Source organism: Cibotium barometz, chromosome 1 (genome assembly GCF_041138505.1).
Source record: "Cibotium barometz isolate CiBa-2024 chromosome 1, ASM4113850v1, whole genome shotgun sequence".
In the NCBI taxonomy this organism is placed as follows: Eukaryota; Viridiplantae; Streptophyta; class Polypodiopsida; order Cyatheales; family Cibotiaceae; genus Cibotium; species Cibotium barometz.
The window spans coordinates 50,623,953-50,641,507 of NC_141046.1; the positions used below are offsets into that span (position 1 = coordinate 50,623,953).

The window sequence follows — 17,555 nt, forward strand, 5'->3', positions numbered from 1 at the left end:
CCGAAATCCGTAGCAGAGAGTCCTCGAGCCTCCTCCCTGCCAGAAGAAAATGAAACAACGAGTGATGGGGCATTATGCAGAAACAAAGGATGGGAAAGAGGAAGTAGCAGCCAAAGAAGTAAAGAAAAAAGAATCAAATTCTGCAAAACCAAAGGACTCATCAAGCCGAACCAAACTGAGAAAATCCATGCAGGAGAAGGCCTCAGAAGAGGTTGAATGGCCCCGGAATCTTGAGCAAGAGAAAGAAATGCAAGAAATTTGTGATTGGGTGAAAAAGCAAAAAGAGAACCAAAAGGGTAATGCTTCGAAGGTAAGCCTGGATAGGCTACAAGAGGTGAATTTGGGAAATGAAAAAGAAGAAAAGCTAGTAAAGATCGGTATATGAAACTGGAAGAAAAATTCAAGCAAGTGCTAGTGTCCTTACTTCTAAAGGAGACCAAGATGTTTTTTGCGTGGTTGTATAAGGACATGGAGGGCATTGACCCCAAATATTTTTAGCATAGCATCAATTTTAGGGAAGAAGTCATATATCATAATACCAATTCTCCTCCACTCTTGCAAGTGCTACTATAAAGAGGTTGGTATCCAGGAGTTGATCATCCACTCCATCTAGGTCTAGTTCTCCAAAATCCAGTCTGGACAAAAAATCTACTACTGTATTTTCTTTTCCAAGTGTGTGTTGGATGGTGAACTCAAATTCTTGTAGTAGGAGCATCCACCTTGCCATCTTCCTTACTAGAAAACATTTGTTCACCAGATAAATCATGGCTTGATGGTCCTCATGGAAAACAAATTTGTTTACCAAGAGGTAGTGTCGGAACTTGTTCATAGCATAAATCATAGAGAGAGACTCTCTCTCTATTGTGTTGTATTTCCTTTCCACCTTTGTGAGGGCCTTGCTAGCATAATGAGTGGGTTGCATGTACCCCTCTTGCTTCTCCTGCATCACTGCACTGCCCACCAGTGCTTTGTCTAATGCATCTACATATACATGCAATATCTCATTCCAGTCTTGGGTGGTCAGCATTGGTGTAGTTGACACCGTTCTCTTGAGCCATTGGAATGCTTTTGACACTCCAGGTTCCACTCATATACTTAGCATCTTTCTTTGTAAGTGCATACAGTGGGTTGGCCACATGTGCTAAATACTTCAAAAATCTAGCATGCCACGTAACCTTACCAAGGAATCTCTCTAGTTCGTTGATGTTCTCTCGAGCAATCATTCTAGATATGGCCTCTGCTTTAGTTGAATCTATGGCCAATCCTTGGGCTCACACTATGTGTCCCAACAGAGTTCCAAATTTTACTGCAAAGGCACACTTGGCTAGATTTAAATTGAGCCTTGTATGTCTGCTTCTTTGCAAACACAGCCTCAAATGATAGATGTGCTTTGTCTTATCCCCAAATATACTAAAATCATCCACAAAAGCTTTCACAAAGTCTATTAGGTAATCATAGAAAATCTCTTGCACCATTCTTTGAAAAGTAGCTGGCTGTATTCTTTAGGCTGAACATCATGAAAGTGGCCAGGAAGACACCCCATTCAGTGATGAAGGTTGTTTTCCCCCGATCTTCTATCACCATTTTCACTTAGTTATACCCACTGAATTCATCTAGAAATGAATAAATTTCCTTCTCTGACACCTCATCTAGCAAGGAGTCTGTGAACACAAGTGGGAAGAGGTCCGAGAGGTAGTTGCGGCATTTAGCTTGCGGTAATGCACACAGATCCTGATCTTCATGTCCTTTTGGACACGACCACAATTGGGGATATCCAAGCAGCTTTCTCTGCTTGCTGGCACAATGCATCCTACTCTTAGTATCTTGTCGATTTCTTCTTTGACTTTCTTGGTGTAGTTAGGGTTCATTTTATATCTCTGCCATCTAACTGGTGATATAGTTCTTAGAGGATGGAACATTCTCGAAAGGGTACACTGCTAATAGAAAGAAGAGGATTTCCTTAAGGAGTAAAAAATTCACCATGATTGTCGGATAGCTGTACAAGAGAGGTATAGACTAAATCCTGCACAGGTGTGTCCCGGATCATGAGCAACAAGAGATGGTAAGAGAAGCACACTGCGGAATTACAGGAGGACACATGGGTAGAGAGGAATCATAGCTCAGAAAATTTTGCAAGTAGGCCTATGGTGGCCAATAGTAATGAGAGATGCCAACAACGAAGCAAAGCAATGTGAGGTTTGTTAGTGGATGGGTCAACCTGGTGATTCTGATAGATTTACCATCTCGCCCATTTTGCCACTGTTTCCATTTATGAAGTGGGGATTGGATTTTGTTAGAGCAATTAAGCCACCCACGAAAGGCAGCAAGTGGGAATACATAATTGTGGACTGATGACTTCACCAAGTGGCCAGAAGCTAAAGCTGTAAAGAGTAATTCCATAGAAGAAGTAGTGAAGTTTCTCTTCAAGGACATCATTGCAAGGCATGGTTTGCGAGTGGAGATAGTCAGCAACCAAGGCACACACTTCATGAACAAAATAATGAAAGGGTTTATGGAAAGATACCTCATCAATCAAAAGAAATCCTCAACCTATTACCCATAGTGCAATGGCCTGGTGAATCCACCAACAAGGTTCTGACCAAAATTCTAAAGAAGATCATAAATGCCAACAAAAATGATTGGGACCAGAAGCTAGATGTCACCTTGTGGGCATTCTACGCGTCATACAAAGTCTCAATAAGGCAAACACCATTTGAGTTAGTATATGGGTTGGAGGCTATAATGCCCATGGAATTTACGGTGTCTAGTCTAAGAGTGGCCATCCAAGAGAAACTACCAATGGAGGAATCCCGGGAGCACAGAATATAGGAGCTCTTAGCTTTAGAGGAGGAAAGGCAACTCAGCGCTTTACAAGCAGAGATAGTGTAGTAGAGAAGGAAAGCCTGGGGATTGACAGCAATGTCAAGCATAAAATTTTCAAATAAGGAGACCTGGTATTGGTCTAAAACTCCAAGTTGGGATATCACCCATGAAAATTCACGATATAGTGGATAGGCCCATTCATGGTGGTAAAATACCCGGTAAGTGAGAGCACTTTACACTAGTAGGCTTAGATGGCATACCTTTTCACAAAATAGTGAATGGCTTTAAGATGAGAAAATACATGGGCCAACCGGTGGTAGTCACACCGAAAGAAGAACAAGCAGAGGACCAGGAGCTGATTCGGAGCATCTGCTGTGGCATGATCTCACTAGTGGAAGTTAATGTGGAAAACCCATAAAGCAACAAAGCTGCCGAAGGAATCCCTAGGTTGGCGAGTCCGCAAGAGATCACAATTCTATAACCAAACAAGGCCAGGTCAACAAAGACGTGAGCAACCAAGTGTACGTTAACCATTTCCATTTCAGCAATGCAAATGGCCACGATATCGGCATAAGTGATGACATGGAAGATAGCCATCACAATATCATAAAAACTCCACATGCAATAGTAAGGCGGGGAGGCGGTGAGCAAAGTTTAATGCCTTTAAGCCAAGACGGCAGGAATGATATGAATCAATGGTCAAGTCACATCAAAAAGCATGAAGTCTAAAATGACAATGGCCCAAGAAAGGAAGGAAAGGAAAAACAGCATCGTAAAAAAGAGCACAAGGAGCCAAAACGCGCACATTCACAACCTACTTTCTTGCTCCCAGCTTTCTCATCGATTCACAACACACTCTCTGAAAAAAGAACCATGATCAACAAGACATAAAGGCCTAAAAAAGGCCAAAGACAAGCCTTTGAATGCCGATGATGGTCCCCAACATCAGGAAAAAGGAACAGCTGCTCTGCTGGATCACCAGTGAGAGGACCTCCCCAGGACCCCAAGGATGGGGGAAAACTGATTAATCAGTTTATTGAGGAAAACATTGTGCATGTGGAGGGGAAGGAGCCACATTAGGGAAAATTTGGACTCAAAAAGGGGCCTTGTAAGAGATCCCTTGGGATGGTGATGTGGACAAAGCAAGCCAATAAACCCACATATAATATTGGAGGGTAGATGCGTCATTTTTTATTTCTTTATTCCATTAAAAACTGACATGTAGGGTGTTTTTTAATTCAAAACAATGCCTCTTAAGTATAGTTTATTATTCCCACTATGGTGTCTTATTTTATTGAAAAAAGTCACCTCTCTTTCTTCATTACACTTTTGAATGAAACCAAGCCAACTTTGCCTACCAAACTTGAACCAAACTTCGTCCCTGCAACACATCATCTTGCATTGTCTCCCTCATTGTCTTCCCGACTCCACAACCACAACCACTCCAAATCCGAATTGTTTTGAGCGGGAAGTTTTTGATTTTCTCTTCTTCTCAAGGCGGTAAGTTTTGAAAAAGGATGAAAAAGTATTTGTTTTTCATGCGCCATACCTGCTTGTGCATGAATAACAATCCCATTTCTTACCTTTTTCAAGTGAGAGTTGTGCTTACAAGTATTGTGTATATTTTGGTGCATCCAGGATACCAACAAGTTTGTTTGATGGACAAGGAGGTATTATTTAGTGATGTTGTCTTTTGGTTTCTTTTGGTTAAAGTGTGAGTTCATGATGCTTTCTGGTGCTGTTAAAGCACAGAACAATGCAATCATGGAGCCTATGAAACAAAAGAAGAAAAAGGTGGACATCCACTTCCAAGTAGAAGCCGATTATGCTCCTTGTTGCTGTAAGAGAAATTGGTCTAGGCCAGCATGTGAAGCCCACATTACTGAGCTTTGAAATGAAGGAAATAAAAATATGGACCTATGGTTAGATGGTAGTATTTACCCACCAGATCCAACCTCCTCTCAATCTCCATCATTCTTTGGGTTGACAAGTTTCTTCAAGTTTTTGTGTGAGGGTGAAAATGGATTGCTTGGATATTGCAAAAGATTGTTTGGCCAATGTCAAAGTATCTTTGAAAGACATTTGAATGATAGAGATGCCAGAATAAAAATGCTTGAAGGTGCGAATTTTTACTTGGCATCATCGATCACAAAACAGCTTTGCAAGCTTCATATGAGGACAAAGCAAAAGTTTGTTCTGGGTTACAAAAAGAGATTAATCATTTGCAACAGCAGAATATTCGTAAGATGCAGGACACTATTAAAGAGAAGAATGAAATTTTGGCAGTTTGAGAAATCAATAATTTTACTTTGGAGAGTGAGAATACACACCTTAGAAAACAACTTGAAAAGTTCAACAAAAAATTACAATATTTGAAAGACACGCCGTTGGGTGCTCGATTACGCAAGAGACAGTTCAAACCATTGGAAGAACTCAATGTTGGAGGTGGCCAATGGAAGCGTAATGTAAAAGCTTGCAGGGCAGGTATTGGGATCTATAATTTCTTTGAGCACTCACTTTTCATTTTCATCTTTAGTTCCTTTTTTGGAGATGGGGGATTGGGTGTGGGGGTGGTATAGTTAGATGAATGATAGACTGAAATAGCTATCGTTGTTGCTTCAGGATGGTCACAGATGTTGTGGGTCCAAAAGAGCAAGGTTCTGATATATTTGGCAAAGTTCTAACAAAAGACATCGTGGAGTCAGCAATACATCCTCCTAAGTTTGCAAGAGCAAAGCAATCCTTGCAGAAGGTGAATAAAGCATTCACTCCTGCAGATGCACAAAGTATATGTGACATGGCTGGCATAAGCACAAAGTCTTACAGGATGTTGTTTAATAAAGTTAAAGAAGGTTTCAATTCTAAGCTTGGAAAAAAAACAGTAATTCCCATTCCAAAACCATTTCATGTGAACAAAGCTCGAAATATTCTCAACTTGGGAATGGTCGAACTTGTTGGAGAGCCTTGTCACGTGTCTAGTACATTGACAGTGACTAAAAAGAGCGGGGAACAGAAAATCATAGAGCTTACAGAGTTCAACAATTTCATTATGGATGTTCGGAAATTACAAATGGCTATGGTGAAATTTTATGACATCAGTGTACATGAGTGCAATGGAAGGCTGAAATTTGTTTTAAAACTTGATGAGAGTGAGGTGATCAAAGGACAGAAGCTGGAAAGGGTTAGCTTGACTTTAATGAATAGAGCTTTGGATGCAAGTATCAGTTATGCTGATGAGAGGCACTTTAGTGTACAATCCAAAAAAGATTTGGTGGCTGGCTGCATTTGAGGTGACGTGCTATCCATTTTTTAAAAAAGTATATTATGTTGCTATCCATTAGATATTGTAGACAATTTAAATGGCCTCTTGTTAACAGGTTCCAACAGAGACCCATGAAATTCTAAAGTGGTACTTTAACCAGACTAAGCTTTATGTAAAAGGATATGGTGAATATGAGGTTGAATGGCACCTGGTTGCAGATCTTAAAACCTTGAAATGCATGTTTGGTATTTCCCAAGTAGCAATGGCCAAGTATCCTTGCCTGTATTGCATGATCGAACGAGGTGCAACATATGTTAAATAATATTTACATCTCAACGAATATACTCCTGGTCCATCCCCAAAAATTCAAGGAGGATGATTGATGAAGGAGGACTTGAGGAGTCGTTGATGGAGACGAAGGCCGTTGGTGGGGAGATAAATGAGAATACGAACTCCAAGAGAGGCAATAAATGAGATGGGTATCCTAGAGAGGCAATTAAAAACCGTTTTTAATGCTATGCGACACATCAGCGTCGCGTTTTCACCCGCCATTCCATGAATGCCACGTGGCAGCCCGCCATGTACCTAACAGTGTACACGCTATAAAGACTAATCAAAGCAAGAGAGGCAATTAAAAACCCTTTTTAATGCTATGCGACACATCAACGTCGCCTAGTCGCCATGGCAGCCCGCCAGCACGTGTGTTCGCTCTAAAGACTAATCAAAGCCATTAATCACGCCACCTTTTCGTCCTCTTATCGATTTTGCCTTGTCCATCCTCCTACTTGCCTCCAGGTGACTTCCGACTACACCCCCACAGTACTGAACCAATATTCCACCTTCTACACTACAATCTCCATCCATTCCCACGCGCATGAAATGTGAGTTTTTCTATATTACTTGATTGTTTTGTAAGTTTCTTGTATATTCCTTAATTGTTTTGTTTTTTCTTTGACTGTTTGCCCTCTGCCATTGTTTTTTCTTCGACTGTTTGCCCTCTCCCATGGTGATTCGATTCACCTTAAAGCAGACGACGGGCCATTAGAATCTCAATACGGCTCCATGTGTTATGCTGAATCGAATCACCAAAATGCAAGATGGAATGGTAAGAGATTCGCAATAATCCTCCTCCCGTGGTAGTAAATCGATTCACTATAACGCGAGGAGGATTGTTTTGCTTTGACTGGCCCTTAGTCTCGCGTTATGGTGAATCAATTCACTATAACGCAAGATCAAAGGGCAAAGGATTCAGGATAATCCACCTCTTATTGGTGTCAATGAATTCACCTCCTACACGACAGTCTCCATCCATTCCCACGCATGAAATGTGAGTTTTTGTATATTACTTGATTGTTTTGTGAGTTTCTTATATATTCCTTGATTGTTTTGTTTTTTCTTCGACTGTTTGCCCTCTTCCATTGTTTTTTCTTCGACTGTTTGCCCTCTCCCATGGTGATTCGATTCACCTTAAAGCAGACGACGGGCCATTAGAATCTCAATATGGCTCCATGTGTTATGGTGAATCGAATCACCAAAATGCACGATGGAATGGTAAGAGATTCACGATAATCCTCCTCCTGTTGTAGTAAATCGATTCACTATAACGTGAGGAGGATTATTTTGCTTTGATTGGCCCTTAGTCTCGCGTTATGGTGAATCAATTCACTATAATGCAAGATCAAAGGGCAAAGGATTCACGATAATCCACCTCTTATTGGTGTCAATTAATTCACCTCCTACACGACAGTCTCCATCCATTCCCACGCATGAAATGTGAGTTTTTGTATATTACTTGATTGTTTTGTGAGTTTCTTGTATATTCCTTGATTGTTTTTTTTTTCTTCGACTGTTTGCCCTCTTCCATTGTTTTTTCTTCGACTGTTTGCCCTCTGCCATGGTGATTCGATTCACCTTAAAGCAGATGATGGACCATTAGAATCTCAATACGGCTCCATGTCTTATGGTGAATCGAATCACCAAAATGCAAGATGGAATGGTTAGAGATTCACGATAATCCTCCTCCCGTTGTAGTAAATCAATTCACTATAATACGAGGAGGATTGTTTTGCTTTGACTGGCCCTTAGTCTCGCGTTATGGTGAATCAATTCACTATAACGCAAGATCAAAGCTCAAAGGATTCATTATAATCCACCTCTTATTGGGTGTCAATTAATTCACCATAATGCGAGGAGGATTATTGTGCTTCGGTGGGCCTTCATCCCGCGTTATGGTGAATGGATTCACCATAACGCGAGGAAGTGCATATTGCTTTCTTGGCCACTCTCTCTCGCTTTATGGTGAATTGTTAATCGTGTACTACTGAATAGCTAAGTTTTTTGCACTTGCTTGCGTTTTCAGATGGCTCGTGTAAGGCATACAGCTAGACCCAAGGACAATGCAGGTCCCTCATCTAGTGGGAAGAAGATGGACACTCTGAATGCCTCAAGATCGGGGAAATCAAGCAGTCCTTCCCGATTATCCAAAATGCAGCCTAGACTAAGGCGTTTCGCAGAGCACTCGTTCAGCGCTGCGAGAAATCACACGATTTATGAAGCACCCGACTGCTGCTATTCCAAGATTACCTTTCCGGAGGCTTGCCAGGAGAATTTGTGAGCAAAATGGAATTTTGCTTAGGTGGAAGGTATCAGCCTTGTTTTGCTTGCAAGAGGCCTCAGAGGATTGGATGATTGAATTTTTTTTAGATAGTTACGTTCTTGCTGCCCATGCACACAAGGTCACAGTGATGAACAAAGATTTTTTCAGCCTAGTAGCCCTTTGTTTTAGATATGATAAGTTACTTAGACCAGTTACATTTACTGATGCACGAATGGTGCAAATTTTGGATGTCCGTCCTGTTCAAAAAGTGAGAATTGAAGAGGTGACGGAGGGAGTTCCAGAACATGAACATCAGACTCGGGCAAATTTTCGGACAAGTGCTCAAAGGGGACATCATGTGGCAATGCTTGCATTGCAAACAAAAAGAGAAAATGTTCGCGCACTCCACGCTATGAATCGGGAGGCGCTTCAATTTTTGTTGTCGAAGTTCTATGTACCCTATAATATTAGAGGGCAAAGATGTTATTTCTTGATTCATGCTGAGGAGATAAACATTTTGTTTGATCCTAGAACTGAAGTCAACGACAAAGTGCTCAGATGTGTTTTAAGGTATACACTTTTCTTTGTCCTCGCACAATTTTTCATTCTTGGCTCTTAAAGTTTATTCCTAACTCTTGATATGTTTCCTTGTGAAGTTTTGTTATTTCGCAATTGCCCGAGGATGTACAGCATCGCGTGTTCCAGATTGATTCGCTGGTCTCAACTATTGCTAGTAGAGTCAGTTCCGTACCTCGATGTGCTCAACTAGTTTCGAGAGGTCCAGCTGGACGATGCTCGAGTATTTTTTTTGGCATATCATGAAAAGTGAGTTTGTCTCTCTATCTCTCTTGCATGATGTTTATACGAATCACCATACACGAGTTATATATAGTGCTTCCTTTAGCTTGAAACTAATAGAAATCTATTTGGATGTGATGCAGTTCCCATTGGAGTCTTGTTCTAGTCGATGTAGCCTCTCATATGATGTTCTCAGAGCTACTGCCAACACGGAGTTACCACAATATTTTCAAAATGCAAATAGGATAAGGTCCATATTGAGTAGAAAAACCTTTCCTCTGGAACATCCATGCTCTCAATTCTTATTCTCGTATACTCCAGAGGGGAGGAAGATGGTCCCACTGAGGATGCAACCACCAAACAATGCCAATGTGTGGAAGTCGAGCATTAGAGACCCAGATACAGAAAAGTTGCAAGCCCACCTCCAAAATATCTAGAGGAATACAAAGAAGCTACACAAGTCGAGTGGAGGCCTATACTAATGGTACAAAAGAAAATTCTATGCAAACCCCACTCTCTCACCTGTGGTGAGAGTGGTGAGAGTTTTTGACTTGCAAAGAAAATTCTATGCAAACCCCATTCTGACCTGTGGTGAGAGTTTTTGACTTGCAAACTTCACAGACCAACAACGAGGGTCTTGGGTGTTCAGAAGAACATGCAACAAAACTAAAGAGGTTGCAAAAGCATGCCACATACTCTAATAATGTATACATTCCACACTGCACTCCCCCATAAATGTTTGGGGAGTTTAAGAAAAAATTTGTTAAGGAAGCAAGTTCCAAAGCAAAAGCCTCATCATCGAGCATGCCAGGTGTTGCACCCAGTAGCTCAGTAGTAGCGGCGCCCAATAGCTCAGTGGTGGCAAAGTGCTTAGATCAATTTGACCAGTCTGACCACCTTCCACGTCGTGAGCACCACCTCTGTACTCCACTAGTGAAGATGGCGGGCTATAACCACCAAAGTAGTCATTGCCAAGATCAAGAAGAACGAGCTTAAAAGGATGGCACAAGGCACGCATCAGGTAATGAAGGAGAGAGAGAGATGAGGAGGTGCCAGCAAAACTGAAGATTGTAGAAGAGAATGTCTTTAGTCTTATGTCAAGAAGTTGCTCAGTTGTGTGAGCGACACTTGCTTGCAATCATCCTACCTACAAATCTGCCTAGGCCACAAGCTCAAGCAAATAAGGTAGAAACTGGGGTGCCGCAACGTGTGGAAACAACACCTCAAAGCCCATGATGTATATTTTCTAACATGCCACCACCAGGCTTTGCAAAGCCACAAGAAAGCAATGCACCCTTGCAAAGGCCAACAATAAGCCAAGAAACCCTATGTTTTACTGAGATTACTTGTCAATCTCTTAAAACAAAGGATGCAAAGGTTGCTAGCTTATTGCTAGCTCCAATACAAACTACCCTTGTCACGACATCTACTAAGAACCCACCACCACCAAATAGCAAGATGCCCATGAATACAATGGACTCCATAACTACTGCTACCTCAAGTGTGGTGCCACAACAATCTGCAATCTCCATGACTACCACAATCAATAGGAAAATTATTTAGTTGCCTACCCCCTTTGGAAACATCCTTTACAATTATTTAAATAAAGAGGCTAGTCATAATTTGCTTTCTTTTGTAGCATGGCATCAACTACGTAAACCTCAACTTGAGCCAAGTGATGTGGAAGCAAATTGTCTCTGTGTATGTCTTTTCTTTGGGCATGACCACCCTTTGATTTCGAGGATGAAATCATTATAGGAGGGGATGGTTTGTAATGAAGCAACACCTTTAGCTTAGGTCTAGAACCTTGGTCATGGGCTCAAGTATAAAATAGGGCTCATGGACTATCATTGTACCCTTTTTGACACTTTTACACTTTTTAATATCTTTTGATATTAGTCATCATGGCTCTTAGAGCCTGATTTCAACCTAGGCCTATAGAAGGTTGTTTCCATCCTCTTGGTGGGAGGTTCTCACTTAGGCATCATGGACATTATATGAGATTATCCTTAATCTTGTATTAATCCATGATGATTTGTCCCTAATCTGAGCTTTATGATTCACTCCATTCCATGTGCACCCGACTACAACCACACAATGATGTCGTTTGCTAACACCATCACCGAACAATACCGCTTGTACATTTTCTACCACTTGGCAGTAAAAAAGGTGTTCCGGGTTGACAACAAGTATTGGCTACTTCCACGTCAAATTAATGCATTTCTATTTGTGTTAAAGCCTTATCTTAAGAGATAGTTCACATGCTTTGAAAGAAAGTATCTTGTACTCATCTCAGAAAGGGACTGGACACTGCCCTTGTCTCATTGGCAAGAGGTAAGACCTTCCCTAATCACACATCATGGGGACTAGAGTATAATTAGATAAATTTGAGGGAAAAGGGTTCCACACTTGGTAGAAAAAGGTACAATTTCATCTTATGAGAGAAGGAGTATGGGGAGTTGTTAACGGCACAGAGGAGCAACCAGAGAGTGGAGCTACTTGCATGGGATGAAAAAGTTGGTAAAGCATTTGGCACCATGGCACTTGCATTGCATGATGATTTCATTCACTATGTTTATGAGTGTAAGACATCTTTAGAAGCTTGGGAAACACTTGATAAGCAATTTGGCCCACAAGATAAGCATTATAAAATGACTTTGGTCATAGAGTTTTTTTCAACAAAGTGGCAAAGATATAGCTATGCATATTAATTATCTTAAAAGCATTATGTCACAACTTGCATCTATTAAACTTCCTATTGAGGAATATGTAGTCACAATTGTTTTACTTACTAGTTTAGATGAGAATTATGACGATCTCATCACTACATTTTCAAACCTACCTACAATCACTTTGGAGGGAACCAATATTCTAGCACTGTAAGAAGAAGAAAGAAAGAGGAAAGCAAGGCTCAACAACAATGGTGGATCTTACTTCACAAAGGTAGCTAACTACAACAAAGGAGGCAACAACAAAGGACCTAACAAAGCATCATCATTTGTAAGAGGACCAACCATGTGGAGAAAGACTTCTATTTCAACCAAAAGAGCCAAATCAACTTTGTTGAAGACAAAGAAGAAGAAGAACCAAAGACTCCAAATGAGGCCAACCTCATTGAAGAATCATGGGACTCATGGGCATTCTGAGCCACACCACAAAGATCACACTAAACATGAGCCAAATCCTTTTATCTCATCCTCCTTTAAATCCACAAAATTAAGCCTAGTCATAGATGGTAAACTCACCATAGATGAATAGCCACTACAGATATACATCCATCAGAGATTGCAATGTATGAAGCTTGCATAAGGGATATCACATGGAGGGGGGTTTGTTGCATAAAGCCATGTAACATCCATCAGTGTAAATTCATTACATTATTCTAAAAATAGCGAGTTAGAGATTTTTGAGAGAAAGAATTAAAGAGTGAGAGTGAGAGTTACTAAGAGAGAGAGATATAGAGAGAATTAGAGAGAGAAAGTTAGATACACTTGAGAGAGAAAGAGAGAGAGAGATTGTGTTAGGTACTATACTATAGTACTACTCTTGAGAGAGAAAGAGAGAGATTGAGTTAGAAAGAGAAAGAAATAGAGTTAGAGAGTGTTAGAGAAAGAGAGTGTGTGAGAAAGAGAGTGTGTTATAGAAAGTTGGCCAGTTTGAGAGAGCCAGAGAGAGAGAGAGAGAGAGAGAGAGAGAGAGAGAGAGAGAGAGAGAGAGTGAGAGTTATAGAGAGAGACAAAGAGTTAGAGGGAGATAGTTATAGAGAGAGACAAAGAGATAGTTATAGAGAGAGAGAGTAAGAGAGAGATAGTTATAGAGAGAGACAAAGAGATAGTTATAGAGAGAGACAAAGAGTTAGAGGGAGTTTGAAATAGAGAGGGAGCTGGAGAGAGAGAGAGAGAGAGGGGGAGAGAGAGAGAGAGAGTTATGGAGAGTTAAAGAGAAAGAGCTAGAGCGATAGTTAGAGAGAGTTAGGGAAAGGTAAAGAGAGTAGGTTAGAGGAAAAGAGTGAGTGATAGAGAGAGAAAGAGAGAGAGTTGGCCAGTTTGAGTGAAATAGAGAGAGTAAGAGAGATTGAGAGAGTTAGAGAATTAGAGAGAGAAAGTTAGAAATAGAGAGTGAGTTTTAAAGAGAGATAGATAACTAAAGAGAGAGAGAGAGTGTGTGTGTGTGTGTTAGAGAGAGCAAGAGAGAGAGTGGGCTAGATCGAAAGAAATAGAGACAATTAGAGAGAGTATTGAGATTGAGAGAGTTAGAGAGAGAGAGAGACAAAGAGAGAGTTATTTGAGGAGAAGAGAGAGATAGAGAGAGTGTGTGTGTGACAGAGAGTTGGCGAGTTTAAGAGATATAGAGAGAGTAAGAGAGCTTAAGAGAGTTAAAGAGAGATAGAGAGTAAGTTACAGAGAGAGAGAGAGAGAGAAAGAGAGAGAGAGAGAGAGAGAGAGAGAGAGTAGGTGAGAAAGAGATAAAAAGAGAGTTAGATAAAGGTAAAGAAAGTGCATTAGAGAGAGAGAGAGAGAGAGAGAGAGAGAGAGAGAGAGTTCGAGATAGAGAGTTGGAGAGCTATAGAGAGAGAGAGAGAGAGAGTTGGAGAGCTAGAGAGAGAGAGAGAGAGAGAGAGAGAGAGAGAGAGAGAGAGAGAGAGTAGGTGAGAAAGAGATAAAAAGAGAGAGTTAGATAAAGGTAAAGAAAGTGCATTAGAGAGAGAGAGAGAGAGAGAGAGAGAGAGAGAGAGAGAGAGAGAGAGAGTTGGAGAGCTATAGAGAGAGAGAGAGAGAGAGAGAGTTGGAGAGCTAGAGAGAGAGAGAGAGAGGGCCGAATTAGGAGAGAGATAACTTTTTTTTCTAAAAGATATTTTGTTTGATTAACGAGACTTTTTTTAAAGGAAAAAAAAGAGTGGAGAAGGAAGAGGGAGAGAGGAGAGACAGAGAAAGTAGAATTAGTATAAACAAAATGTTTTTTTTTTTGTTTTAAAGGGAAAAAATATAAAAGAGCGAGAGACAAAGAGAGAAAGTAGCATAAACAAAATGTTTTTTTTTGTTTTAAAGGGGAAAAATATAAAAGAGCGAGAGACAAAGAGAGAGAGAAGGCGGGTCTGCGTTATAATAAAGCACATGATTGTGACATGTGAGATCAGTCAAATATAAATTATAAAATATATCTAAACAAAACCATCCAAAGCCAAGGAAATATAGGGGATAGGATATATTTAAATAAAATCATACAATCATACGAACATAGCCCTGGGCCGGACAAAACCTTCACTAGTGACCCACCGTGACTCTGTGACTCCTCACAAGGAAAGGGTCAAGCCTTGACGTCTCTGAGCTCCTTCCCCCAGTGCCCCCTTCCTCAATGTTGGTTGCATCTAGCTAGTTTGTTGGCGCAGAGAATTGCAGAGTGATCCAGAGGCCGTCGCGTTAGAAGTGCTCAGAGAACTGATACAGTGAGGCAATGAAGAGAGCAAGGTGCTCGCATGCTGTCCCGATGTTCAATCAAGCAAGCCAGCTGCTTGTTGCATTCTCAATCATAATATTGTGTAACGGCGCAGTCAGGGGTCTCCAATTCCAGCATGCAACATTTGACACCCCAGAGGACATTGCCAATATTTCCTTTGTGAAGCAAGGCGCTTGGTACAAAGGTCAGGACGCATTTTACAGCGAGCCCGCCATCTGGCTTACTCCAGATCCAAGAGCAGACGATACCAAAGCATACAGCAACAAAGATCGCATCCAGTTCCTCGACAAGAGTGTACAAAGATCGCATCCAGTTCCTCGACAAGAGTGTACAAGGACCGCCTCTTTCAACACGTCCTTCATCTTCCAAATCATCACAACAGCCCCTATGGAAAGTCTGGCAGTGGTATGACGTTCTTCATTTCCTTTTATGATCAGGCGCCGGAGCATAGTGATGGGAGAGCCTTTGGCCTCGTTTCTAATCAAACACTCTCTCCAGCAAAAGGGTTATCTCAAATTTTCGCTGTGGAATTTGATACCTTTCTAACCCTTGAGTATAAAGATCCGAGCGCCAGCCACATCGGAATCGATATCAATTCCTCGAATTTTAGTAGTGACGACCTTACACCACTGCTTACCGCAAATTGCAAATCTTGTCAAAAGATCAGTTCCAAGTCTTCTTCGCGGCGGGTGTATGTGGTGTATTGGTGTGCATTAAAAGGAGGAGGATAAAGCACAAAGCAAGATCTCGTCCAAGCAAGCAATGACAGTAGAACTATACAGCTTGCCTCGAGCACCATGCCGCGCTACAGCTACAGAGAACTAAGCAAGGCTGCTCATTGTTTTGGTGATAAGGGCAAGGTGGGTGAAGGTGGGTTCAGTAGTGTGTACAGGGGTACCCTATCAGATGGATCGACGGTTGCTGTGAAGAAGCTAAAGGAGGGTTTGAGAAGGGAGGCCGAGTTCACTTCGGAGATCAGAATCATCAGCAACATTCGCCACCGTAACTTGCTACAGTTGCGAGGATGGTGCTACGAGAAAGGAGAAGCATTGCTAGTGTACAACTACATGAGTAATGGTAGCCTGGACAGCTTTCTCTTTGGCAAGAAGAAAGGCACTCTGCAGAGTGAGACAAGGTTCAGAATACTTGTAGGGGTGGCTGCTGCTTTGGAGTACTTGCATGGTGGTTTAGGGGAGTGTGTGCTGCACAGAGATGTGAAGGCGGCTTATGTGCTGTTGACAGAGGATTTTGAGCCAGTGTTAGGTGATTTTGGACTTGCCCGCCTCATCAGCCACAACCGGTTGTTCACCATGACGGCCGCAGGGACACCCGGTTATGTTGCCCCGGAGGTAGTGTACACGGGCAGGGTCACCGATAAAGCTGATGTGTACAGCTTCGGCGCACTTGCCCTGGAGGTAGCCTGCGGGCGCCCAGCCATAGACGGTTCTCTGCAACCTCAAGAAATGCGGCTGGTGGACTGGGTGTGGCTGCTCCAGCAAAGCAACAAGCTCATGGAGGCCCTTGACCCAAGCATCCAAAGTGACATACCAGCCCTTGAAGAGCACCAATGGAGGTGTGTTTTGCACGTTGCTCTGATGTGCTGCCACCCTTCACCCGAGTCTCGACCCACCATGAGACAGGTTACCCAAGCTCTTCAAGATAGCATGCTCATGCCTCTACCCACAACCAGGCCAATCTACCCTACGAGCCCAAAAGGAACATCTGGGTCCTCCAATTCAAATTCAAACATCGTATCTACATCTGGGTCCTCCAATTCTCGGTCTTCCAAAACCCTTGGATGTAGTTCTGGCTCTGCACTTCCCTCAGAGGTATGTGGCTCCTCTACACGTACTACAACAACCCTTCGGGTGTCTCTGTGCCTCCCGTGCTAAAACATTAACTAGGAACTCGTGGCAATGGCCACGATGTAGATAATGTAAATTTTTCCTTCCAAAAAGCTTCAACCCGTAAAAGTGATTCGTGGACCTTGGATTATGGGAGAATGTGTAGGTGTGGGCTCCACACACGACCATATAATTATATTCCTCTTTCAATTGAAACATCATTGTCTTAGGGCACACATTCAAAATAAAATGGCTAGGGGAAAAGCTTCTCGTGTTTACTTTTGCAACCTGTGAAAGTTGCATGCGCCACTGGTGCTGGTATGTTTCGTTCCTATGTTTACTGTTTTTGCTATTTTCTGGTCAGTCTCAGTAGTAGGTAGCCTTTGGACATCTTTTGGGCCTTGTAAGGATTCCTAATTTTTAGGGATTAAGGCTAAAGAGGAGACAAGGGTAATAAAGAGGCCTACTTTGAGCCTATAGTTTGCTCTTTCTAGCATGTAGTTTGAGGGTCTAGAGCAGTCATTTTCTCTTGTAGCAAGCACTTTCCACATCACCAAGCTCGTAACTAGGGGGGAGGGGGACAAAATAGTGATTTTGTTTTTCATTTTGCTAGGTTTTTGGCTTCGAAACTTATCCCAGACACTTATATATATCAAAAATTCAATTTTCAATCTCCATTCCCCTCCAAAACCTCCTCTATCCCCTTAAATGTGACATCTTTTTCTCTCTCATTTATTGCCTCTATTTCCCCTACCAAATCACCCTCATTAAATGC

The 17,555-nt window shown here is 41.8% G+C and overlaps 1 pseudogene; it reads left to right on the plus strand.

Annotated features, from left to right (window-relative positions):
- The first annotated feature begins 14,796 nt into the window (after nt 1–14,796).
- Nucleotides 14,797–17,555, plus strand: part of LOC147642144 (uncharacterized) — a 10,973-nt pseudogene continuing 8,214 nt past the window's right edge.